The following is a 10,478-nucleotide window of genomic DNA, read 5'->3' on the forward strand; positions in this document are numbered from 1 at the left end:
GTTTCCTGCCATGGCGCCAGCGTAGGATAAGAGGAACACCCTAACCTACGCCGAGAGAAAAACTTGGGCGGGAAGAAAACCCGTGTAAATCTTTGGTGATTAACCAATAACATAAATTTGTTTTACTATAATTATGGTTTTAAATATAATTGAGTTACTTCGGTTTTAATGCAGATTTTAATTAGGGTATGAAGTTCAAAACGAGATACAACTACCAATGACAAACGGTAAATTTGTAATTTTTAAAATTTGGAAGGAAAACTAAATACCTAGCTCATCTTTCTGATCTCTGCTTTGCTTTTGTTAAATTTGGGATTTTTTTGCACTTTTTTTGTTAAATTTATGAGTACTCTTGCCAGATGGGTGTAGAATTGTAGATGCCATTGCTAAACTGTAGATGAACATCAATTTGGGTTTGCATTTTTTTTGTTAAATTATATAAACAAAAATCTAAAACAAATTATGATCTTTCGGGATTTCGGTTTTAAGTTCGGTTTTAAGTTGGGAGTTAAGTTCATCAAGGCATACAATAAAGGCATACAATAAACAACAACATAAGGTATGTGGCCAATCAATCTCTTAAACAAAATAGTAATATGCATGCATTTTATTGATTTTAATTAATTATTACAGATTGATGTTCATGGTTATGCTGTTATTTGATTTTAAAATACCCTTGCTTCCTCATAATATTTGATTTTAATTAAATATGTTGTTATTTTATTTTAATTAAATATGTTGTTATTTGATTTTAAATAGGCTGTTATTTGAATTGAATCAATTTCCTCATATTATTAGGCCATTAAAATCAATTCCCTAAAAATGGTATTCAAAAAAATCATTATTTCACATTGATAAGTTTAAAGCATGTCAAAGACTCCAACACTTAACCTCACCAAAATATATAATGTTAAAGATCTCTTGCGATGTTATGCATCATTGTTCAAATTAGAACAAAATCACAACACTGTTCCACAATCAATTCCCAGAAAACTCGCAATTCATCAAATAGTTCAATTCTTAAATTCATAAAATGAAATTCAATCCAGATCTAGCAAATTGATCATAATTGTCAAACAATTTCAATAAATATTTAGTCAAATTTGATCATAATTGTCAAACAATTTTAATAAAGATCAGAGTTTCTATCAAAACACTTAGATTCCATCACATCAACACAAACATAAAAAGATCTCATAAACCATAGCTCAGTTCAAAGCCTATAAGCTTACAAAAACAAGATCTCATAAATCAAACATAAAAATAACCACCAACGAACTCCAATCTTATTAACCCTCAACAACAAATCATACCACCACCGAAATTCAAGAAACATACAAATAATTGACAAACACAAAATAGTAACAACAAATTTCACCAAATTAAAACAAAGTTCAATTAAACCTCAACAACAAATCATACCACCACCAAAATTCAAGAAACATACAAATAATTGACAAATACAAAATAGTAACAACAAATTTCACCAAATTAAAACAAAGTTCAATTAAAAAGAACCTGACCATCGCATCGCCAAACGCCTTGCGCGCCTTGCCACCGCCTCACTAGCCACCTTCCTCTCCAACCCACACAGTGCTACGACATGCAAACCAAAAATGCAAAAAAAAAAATTAGTCAAACAACAATTAAGCAAACAAACACAAGCTAATTTGTGCTTATATTACATAAAACACTTCTATTTGAATCATTGCAAAGTGAAAGTGAAAGAATTATATCATGCTATCATAATCAAGAGATAAGTTACGAAATTAATTAATTAGTGAAAGAATTATATCATGCTATCAAAATCATGAGATAGAGATAAAGTGAAAGAATTATATAATGCTATTTCCAAAGAATTATAAAAAATCATGCTATTTCCTTCGAAACGACTTATTTATAATCATGTAGAAAAAATCATGTAACCAATAACTAGACAAAGTAATATGCCAATTACCAAATACTCTACAAGGGCGATTAATCATACTGAAAAGCATACCAATATTCTGAGAGTACAGGATAACTTAAGCCAAAATCGTTATCGGTTCCAAACTCAGTTACTCTCCAAAAATAATTTAAAAAATTTAACTTAAGCTACTCCTGCAGTTCTACGTCGTTGCATTTTCACCAAATTAAAGGCCATTACTCAAAACTCAAAACTTGGGAAACACATCCAAAGTGGTCTTGATAACCACACCAAAAAAAATTCAATTACCCAGTAAACACCAAATATAAATGGTATAAATTATCCTGCGAACACAACAAAAAAATGGATAAAAAACCCTAATTAAAATAAACATCACCCAGAAAAATTCATTAAAAATTAAACAAGGAAATTAACACCAGAAAAAAATATAATTACATTTTAGATTTTGAAATTTCAAAAAAAAATGAGATAGATAAAACAAAATTATTAAACCATGCTATTCCAATATCAAGCAAATCAGATACGGGTACCTATCGCCTCGGACAGAGCCTCGGTCAGCGCCTCGCGCGCCTCAACCGCCTCGCCCACCGCCCCTGCACTTCTCTCTCCAACCCATGGAGGGACACGACATGCAAATCAAAATTGCAAATAAATTAGTTACGAAATAATTAAGAAAACGAAATATAACTAAAATTAAGCAACAATTAATCTAGGCCCTAAACCCTAAATAATCTATCTATTACACAAATCTATGTGTGCATGACTTAAATTCCGATTTTAAACCCAAAAACATGAATTGATAAAACCCTAAACTTCTAAATCAAGCCGAAATAAGGCTAATTTAAGACAAAGAGAATGGGAATATACCTGTGTAATCGACGACGCTCGGCATTTTTTTAACAAATCTTACATGAGTTAGAAAATAGGCGAGATAGGTATGCGAAAAATCTTCCTGATGTTCATATTTATGAAGGTTTTCGCCCTTTTTGTTTGCTAAGATATTCAAATAGTTGGAATGAGAATGTATCTGAAACCAGTTTTGGAGGAGAGAAAGGAAGAAAAGCAGCGAATTAGGAGAAAGAAAGGAGAGATAGGAGGAGAAAAAAACTAAAATAGGTTTAAGAGAGAGAAGAGAGCGGCGGAGAGAATAAAATGAAATAGGGTAAGAAATTACCTGTTAGCTTTGCTTTAAAACGAAATGGGCCGGCTTGATTATTTGGGCTTTGAGAACGAAATATCATACACATGTACTCTGTATTATTTTAAGTTCAGATATTAAATATTAATATACACTTAACCTATTTAAACGAGCTGGTTGACCCATTTTCTTAAATGGGGTCTAAAAAAATTTATCCCATCATTTTTGCTTTTATATTCGGAATGAGTTAATAGGCCGAGTAAACTTTTCAAGTGTCAAAATATCTAAACTCCAAGGTCAATTGATGATCAAATTATCAATCAGATTTAACTAATTTTGTAATTGACGTATTATGTAGTACAGAGTATTTTAATAGAGCCGACTCTTCCCCATTAATAGAGATGAGAATATTAATATTTATCTCTTATTAACTTGACAAGAAAACCAAAAGCCATTATAATAAATATTTATTTTATTTGTAATCAAAACTTTCGTTTTGAAAGAAAAGAAAAACAAAAGGTATTAAAATAAAATATATTTTTTATTTTATATTTTAAATTAAAACTTTGTTTTAGCGAAAATCAAAAACTCGATTATAATCTAAATAAAAACTTTAAAATAATCTTTTTAAAAGAAGCAAATTAATTAGTTAATAACTTACATTATTCACTCTCCAATATACTTCGTACATCACGTGGTTTCTAATTTTCGAGTTTGTTACTGATTTTTAAAAAAGGATATTGAAAGGAGAATATTAATGTATATTAACTTGATAAGAAAACCAAAAGCCATTATAATAAATATTTATTTTATTTTTAATCAAAACTTTCGTTTTAGCCGAAAAGAAAAACGAAAGGCACCAAAACAAAATATAATCTAAATAAAAACTTAAAAATAATCTTTAAAAAAAAAATATTAGTGACTAAGTTGCATTATCCACTCTCCAACATAATTCTTACAACATTTGTGGTTTTTAAATTATTAATAACCTTTCGCATGTATCGATATTGCAACTGTAATTAAGTAATGTTTTTTTCACACCACATATAACTTACATTTTCCACTCTCCAATATAATTCGTATAACATTTGTGGTTTTTTATTTCCGAGTTTATTATTTATTTTGATAGGGATACTATGATAGAGTCAGTAACTGGTAAAAAGTTGACACGTTGGGAATTCTATGCATATACGTTTCAGGTGCATATTTCTAATAACTCTTTTTGTGCGTCTTATCCTTAAAATCTTATACTTATATCTTTCTGACCAAAACAAGCATTTTGTGTTATAGACGCGACAACATCTTGATTCTCTAACCTCGAGAGCCGGTCTTCTACTCCAACAATTTGTTGTCGATAACTGTATTAAAATGCAAGCCAATAATTTGAGGTGGATGACACTCAACCAAGATAAGATACATGCTGATTTATACAAGGGTTTAGAGGATTCTTTTAATGTTGGAGAGCACAACTGGTATTCTAATTATAAATTTAAGATATGTTAGTGGTAACAAAATAATTAACATTAATTCATACTTTCGCACGCATCGCGTGCATATAAGACTAGGATTTGATAATGTTGCGTATGTTCTTTTATTGTGCTAATATGTATTTTCTTAACTTTTCAACCATGAATTTGTGATGAAATATTCCAATAGGTATTAAACCATTGGTTAAAAATACTTTCTGAAGAAAAATATAGAGATAGTCATTTTACGATAATAAATATTGATTTAATAATGTTGGTTTACATTGTATATCAATTTTAAATCACTACGGCATTGAGATACCAAATATTATATCCGATCCCAAACAATTTTAAATATGTTTTTTTTATTCTTTTTTCGGTGCAAATAAGCCACAAGGCAATACAAATTACGAATGGGGAGACTCGAATTTGAGACATATGATACAAAAGGCTCCAGTCTTAACCACTAGGCCAATATATCATTGATTCCAATCTGGAATATGTAAACATACAAAAAAATCTACTACTTATATATCATTGATTCCAGTCTTAACCACTAGGCCAATATATCATTGATTCCAATTTGTCTTCTAATATATTTTCGCACGCATCGCGTGCATATAAGACTAGTATTATATAAGTGAAGAGATGAGCTTATTTTAGTAAAACCACTTTTTGTGTCCCCCTTGGAATAGACGAAAATACCCCCACGTCTTCATAAATTATTTAAATTACAAAGTTGATTCAATACAACCAGGAATTAGAAGAAAAATTATAACGCAAACCATCTTCATTGTGGGGGCATACAACCAAATTCAACAATTAATAAAGTTGTTTTGGGTGAAAATCATACAATCAGGAATTAGAATCAAAATTATGGAAATCAGCCAAAAATCTCTCATTTTAGTTACTAACAGTCAAACAATCTCTATTCTATAAGAAAACTCTTGAGGTCATTAACGTAAATGGAATTTTTGTGTCCTTCTATATAATAGTACTAGTATTTTATGCACGCGATGCGTGCGTGAATTTTAGAAATTTTATTGTGCCTATTATTTCATGCACGCGATGCGTGCGCAATTTTAGAAATTTTAGACACTAAAAATCATTCGCAAAGTCCATATGTTGCGATATTCAGGTCATACAATACTCGTAGCCTTACATGACGAATGATCGAATCTTATGAACAATTAAAGCTACTAAAAAATTTAACATTATTTACATAAGTAGTTGCTGATTTTGATGCGTTTTTTTTCTTTTTTGCTAAAACAAACGTTTAAATTTAAAATAAATTAAATATTTTATTTTGTTTCCTTTCGCTTTTCTTTTCTACTTAAACGAAAGTTTAAATTATAATTAAATTAAATATTTTATTTTAATGTTTTTTATTCTATGCTTTTCCACTAAAACGAAAGTCTATTTCCTGTAATCAAACATAACTTGTCAATTTTTTCTTATTTATTTTGTATTTTCATATTAATATTCTTATAAGAACTTTAGATGATACTCCGTAGAATTTTGTTCCGTTTATTTTATAAACCACGACATTACTCCATTCTATTAGTGAACTCTCATTTTCATTTTCAAGTTAAGAAAGCAGGCCCATTTAATTCCCAAGGCCCAATCCATTCTATACTCAACATGTCTTAAACCCTATCTCCTTTTGTTGTCTATCCGCCGCTTCCTTCATTCTGGAACATATTTTTATTTTGTTTCCTCCTTTCTCTCTCCTCGTTGATCGGATCTCCTCTCTCTCCTTGAAGAAGCGGCATAAACCTCAAATATGGCGAAAATACTGCGCTCAAAATGCCTATCCTTTCAAATTCCGATCAACATATTGCGAAAATACTCGGATCAAGAAATATAAGGTTAATCTCTCGCCTTTCCCTCTCTCCTATTCTCTAATTCAGATAGGGTTTTATGTAATCTAACTAATTCAACTCAGATTAAGGGTTTTATGTTATATAAGATCAAATTTTCTTGTAGATAGGGTGTTTAAGGTTTAATTTAGGCTTAACTAATTGAAGCTTGTGTTCGTTTGATTAATTGTTGCTTCACTGTTTTTTTTTTTTTTTTTTTGCATTTTTGGTTTGCATGTCGTATCACTGTGGAGAGAAAGCTGCTGGTGAGGAGGCGGCGGCGATGCGGTGGCGAGGCGCGCAAGGCGCTGGGCGATGCGATGCGAAGGTCCGGTTCTGTTTGATTTTAACTCTTTTTAATTTAAATTTGCTTTAATTGGGTGAGATTTGTTGTTAATATTCTGGGTTTGTCAATTATTTGTATGTTCCTTGAATTGACGTTGTTTTAATTTGGTGAGATTTTTGAGGGTTTCATGTTAGAAATTGGGGTATTCGATTTTTTAGGGTTTCATGTTTGAAATTGAACTCAATTTGAGGATATCAAGTTATTGTTTTGATTCCTTGACGAAGGTAATCCCAATATTTTAGCTTCTAGGTGATTGAAGATGAGGGTTTCTTGGCTGAAATTGATCACAATTTGGGGATTTTAGTTAGTTTATATGATTTTGGCTTCTGGTAATAGATAAAAGTAGGGTTTCAAAAATGTAATTTATACCATTTATATTTGGTGATTACTGGGTTTATATTGAATTTTTTTCTGGTCTTAATTTCGTTGTTCAATTTTTAATGAATTTTTCTGGATGATTTTTATTTGTTAAGTTCAAAATATGCGATGAACATAGGGTGTTAAGTTCAATGAATTTTGCGTGCATGAACTTTATTTGTTAAGTTCCACTGTCAGTTCTTAGGGTGTCTTGAAATCAAAGAATTAAGAGTCTAGACTATGGATGTCTTATAATCTTTGAGAATTTGCAAGATTAAACTTTATTTGTTATGTTGTTATGCGATGCGTGCGAGACAATTCATTAAATCAAAGAATTAAGTTCCACTATCAGTTCTTAGGGTGTCTTGAAATGAAAGAATTAATTTGAATATTTTGAATTTAACAAATAAAATTAACACCACTGGGTTTAATGAATTTCGCGTGCATGAACTTTATTTGTTAAGTTCCACTGTCAGTTCTTAGGGTGTCTTGAAATCAAAGAATTAAGAGTCTAGACTCTGGATTCTTGAAAACTGTATTTTCATGCTTGATGCTTCTAGCATCTCTGATGGTCAGTCTGTTTTTTTAACTGAATCAGCTGTATGGCTAAAATTCTGAGTTGTACTTGATTTCGTAATTTAAAAAACTGATACTAATCTTTGACATTTGTTAGTGGTAATGATATTTATTTGAAAATTAATGAAGTAAATTAAATTGCTAGCTATTTTTCCTACTAATAAAATTTGAAAATAACAGCATATTTTTTGAAATAAAAGCATGAACATCGATCTGTAATAATTAATTGAAATCAATAAAATCATGCATATTACTATTTGGTTTGAGATATTGATGGGGTGCATACCTTACTCTGTTGGTTATTGTATGCCTTGACGAACTTGACACCCAACTTGCGAACATTAAACGGTTATTCTGATCTGCATAAACCATGAATTATTGTCAAGTACTTAATATTTTGTCAATAAAATATGAAATTAGAGATTTAAATCAAATAAGAAATTATTTAATCAAAAACATTAATTAAAATATGAAATAATTTATTTAAATCGGTTAAAACCATGCCTATTACTAATTTTTTGTGTAAAAGATTGTTGGGGAAGATACCGTCAGTCGTTCTTTATTGTATCTCTTTATGGACTTCAAAACCAACTGAAAATCTGCATAAAAACTGATTCAAGTCAATTCTTTTTCAATTCATAATTCTATTAACACAAATTTACGTTATTTCTGTTAAACATAACTTATGTTTTGCAATCTGCAAATAGAGATTAAAAAAATTATAAGAGATAATTTAATTAAAAGCATGAATTAAAATATGAAATAATTTATTAAAATCCACAAAAGCACGAAACTTACATACCTTATATTTTCAAATCTGTAAAATAAATAAACGAATAGTGTGTTAGGTAAGCATATTTAATTTACATAGCATAAAAATTCAAAAAATTTCGAATTATTATTATTAAATAATATTTCTTTAATTTGGCAATGCATATTCAATTCAGAAGAATGGCTATGAGAATAATATTTCTTTAACACATACCTTATACGGAGTATTTTTAAATCTGCAAAATAAATAAACAGGTAGTGTGTTAGGTAGACAGATTTAATTTACATAGCATAAAAATTCAAAAGAAGAATTTGTCTATGCATAAAAGTTTTCGAATCTGAAGAATGGCTCTGAATTAAATGGCTCTTATTCATGAATTTGTTTAAAAATTTAGATGTTTAATCTCTGTTGTTGTTATGCATTAAAATTCATGAATTAAAATTATTTGAAATTTGTTTAATTTATATTTTTATTTTCAGGATTCGTGAGATAAGTATACTTACGTTACGTGTGTGGGAGCGACTTCAAGAAGTATGGTGATATGGGGTTTTCGAGAATGCAGTTCTTTTGAGAATGAATTTTCAGTGCGGTAGGGTTTTTTTCAAGAATGGCGTTCTTTTGGAGAATTTTTCAGGCTTTTTGGTTTACTGGAGAATTTTAAAGAATTTTTTGTGTACTTGTGATTTTGTTTCCTGATTTGTAATAATTTTCAATTGTAATAATGTGTAGTATTTTCCTTAATTTTCTTTTTCTTTCCCGTTTTAACTCCCAATCAACCAAAATTGGGGTAATTAACACTTAAAAGATTTTTTTTGGGTACAGCAGTGATTGTACATTAAATGGGCCATTAATCACTTTTGGGCGTTAGTAATTGGAATCAAATTGATCACTTCTGGCATACACTGTTAAACAGCGAAGGGTATTTCTGTAAATTGTCTGGTGGACACGAAAAGTTAATTTACTTAAAAGCCCTCAGGAGCTGGCTTATATAATAGAGATATTATATTCTCGCTAAAAATTATATTAATCCAATCGTATTAAATTAAATTAAATTAAATGAAGTATTCAGGGCAATTTTAAGTTGCAAATTACCAAATATTCACTCACACTCAATCACGAATTTCTCCATAATTATATTCTTGGGATATATTTTTGTACTCTATTTGTTTTCTCTACTAATATACTACCGATTTTTCCATAATATGTCAATCAACTTCAACACTAACTCTTAATTACAGGAGTAGTGTAAAACGGAAGAACGAAAAAGTCAAAAATTACCAAAAATATACTTCAGAATTAATTATAATTGCATAATCCGAAATTAATTACTACTGGAGAACCAAAGTTTTGAAGATCACTTAGTTAACTTACTTTTGCCATAATTTTACATAGGCACAAAAAAATACATAATTTGTCAAAGTAACTAGCGATTTCCGCGCCGTTGACGAACACCACTCAATCAAACAAAATTTATAAACTCCTAAATGAACCAATTATGTTGAATATAGCGGCAAGCGTAGGGATCGTCCCAAGAGAATGAATATTTTAACTTTTCAAACTAATTGTGTTCACAAGCTAGTTGAAACAGAAATGTAGGTATGTATGTATGTATCTATTGAAATCAAAATGTATGTAATATGCGCAAGTAAAGAAACTCTAGAGATTTCGGGAATTAGCAAAGGAGTTCGAATCGGGAGTTTCGGAGATCCTAAATGCTCATGACATGCGACGACCAAATGAATGAATGCAATGACCAATATACCACTCAACTAATCCTTATATAGCTCTCGCTACAATCAAGATGAATGAAATAATGCCCTTGGTTCAAGTTTTCATTTATGCATTTAATGTTAAGTCTAATAAATGCGGTTCAGTATTAATTAACAAGTTAATAATTCAGGGAGATCAAGTGAACTGAATGCCTAGCTAGAGGACGCTTCAATTCAAATGGAGTTGATAACATTAATCCACAACTTACTCTTGACTGAACCGTAGGGTCACACAAATAGCACGTGAATGGAACAAGTATTTAAGTGA

At 30.0% G+C, this 10,478-nt stretch overlaps 1 long non-coding RNA gene across 1 annotated transcript; it reads left to right on the plus strand.

Moving 5' to 3' along the window:
- Positions 1-5,532: 5,532 nt before the first annotated feature.
- Positions 5,533-9,163, plus strand: LOC130460811 (uncharacterized). Its single transcript, XR_008920919.1, has 2 exons — positions 5,533-6,718; positions 8,921-9,163. It is a non-coding gene; the product is annotated as an uncharacterized lncRNA (long non-coding RNA).
- The last annotated feature ends 1,315 nt before the right edge of the window (positions 9,164-10,478 follow it).

The sequence above is a fragment of the Spinacia oleracea genome, chromosome 5 (genome assembly GCF_020520425.1).
Source record: "Spinacia oleracea cultivar Varoflay chromosome 5, BTI_SOV_V1, whole genome shotgun sequence".
NCBI classification, from domain to species: Eukaryota; Viridiplantae; Streptophyta; class Magnoliopsida; order Caryophyllales; family Amaranthaceae; genus Spinacia; species Spinacia oleracea.